Source organism: Raphanus sativus, unplaced genomic scaffold, assembly GCF_000801105.2.
Source record: "Raphanus sativus cultivar WK10039 unplaced genomic scaffold, ASM80110v3 Scaffold1905, whole genome shotgun sequence".
NCBI lineage: Eukaryota > Viridiplantae > Streptophyta > Magnoliopsida > Brassicales > Brassicaceae > Raphanus > Raphanus sativus.
The window spans coordinates 14,547-16,112 of record NW_026617214.1 but is presented as its reverse complement, the minus strand read 5'-3'; the positions used below and the strand labels follow the sequence as shown (position 1 = coordinate 16,112).

Below are 1,566 nucleotides of genomic sequence, written 5' to 3'. Positions count from 1 at the left end.
CTCATCCCAACGACAGTTAGGTGGTGAGATCGATCTGCAAAGCGATCACTACCACGACAGTGGAGTGTTCCAGCTGAGTGATCCGAGTTCTAGAAAGCACTTCATCGCGCTTGAATAATTGTTTGGCTCCAATTCATCACCCAATGAAATACCCTAGGCTAGCTCTTGTTTAATTGAATTAATCTCGTGTTTATTTTGCTTGTTTACTATCGCCTATTTCAACCAAATCATATCTTCTTCTTAGCTTGATTCTGAAACTTATAGAACTAGAGTGTAGACTGGTCCTCTGGATTTGAATCTCAAGTACTACAATTGCAACTGTTAACTTGGCAGTAGCAAGGATTCATTTTTAGTGTATCAAGTTTTGGCGCCGTTGCGACGGGGACCAGATTTTTTTACCTCTAATTTTCGGTTTCATATCTAGTCTAAGATATCTAACTCGTGTTATTTTCTTTGTTTCAGCTGATGATCCAGGTGCATGACCAGTAGACATACTCGGAGCAACGCACAAGGGCCATTGCATCAGCTTTCTAACGAAGAACTAGCGAGATTGGAACGACAGAACCGTCAACAGCCGAGATCAACGAACACCGACATGGGTGATCATCCAGATGATCTCACTGCTGCGTTTGCACTCATGCAACAGCAGATGCAGCAGATGCAGCAGACGATCCAAGCGCAGCAAGCTGCTGCCGAGCAAGCTGCTCTGAATGCTGCGAACCAACAAGAGGGAGTGGTCCAGATCGGCCAGAGAAACTTACTGCGTAATCTGCCCGCTACGCGATCTGCCATAACCCCTCCACCGTGCACAAGGCAAGACTTCGAGATCAAGCCAGCCTTGATAAGTCTAGTGCAAAGGAAGATCTTCAATGGGCTTCCTGCTGAGATACCGATGGACCACATCGAGCACTTCGAGAAGATGTGTGGTTTCACTAAAGCGAATGGAGTACCACCCGATTACATCAAGTGTACTCTGTTCCCTTTCTCTCTTGATGGGAAAGCTGCTCGCTGGCTTGATTCACTACCCACCGGATCACTCACCACTTGGGAACAAGTCCGAGAGGCTTTCTTAAGCCACTTCTACACGAAATCGAAGACAGCAGCTCTGAGACAGAAGATCGTGACCTTCAAACAATTGGTGGACGAGCCGTTCTGTGATGCTTGGGAGCGATTCAATGTCTACCGCAGAGAGTGCCCACATCACGGTTTTGAGGAAGACTATCTGCTGGGAGTGTTCTACGATGGAGTAGGCTGGGAGTACAGGAACGCTTTGAACTCAGCCAGTAAGGGAGACTTCATGACTCAGTCCACTCAAGGTGCATTCGAGTTGATTGAGAACATGGCCTCAAGCTCAGCTGACAATAACCGCGAGACTGATCGCACTCAGAAGGTGAAGAGCATCGACAACAGCAAGATTGATGAGCTCTCTGCCAAGGTCGACCAGCTGATTAAGAGTAACCAGAACCAGGTCTTCATCATGGAAGAATCCCCACAGGATAAAGCAACCGCAGAAGGCACATCAGAGGCGGATCAGTCGGCTGAGGATCAGCATGAAGTGAGTTATGT

At 47.5% G+C, this 1,566-nt stretch overlaps 1 non-coding gene across 1 annotated transcript; it reads right to left on the bottom strand.

Annotated features, from left to right (window-relative positions):
- Positions 1-1,102: 1,102 nt before the first annotated feature.
- Positions 1,103-1,209, bottom strand: LOC130504946 (small nucleolar RNA R71). Its single transcript, XR_008941503.1, has one exon. It is a non-coding gene; the product is annotated as a small nucleolar RNA R71 (small nucleolar RNA).
- Between the last annotated feature and the right edge of the window lie 357 nt (positions 1,210-1,566).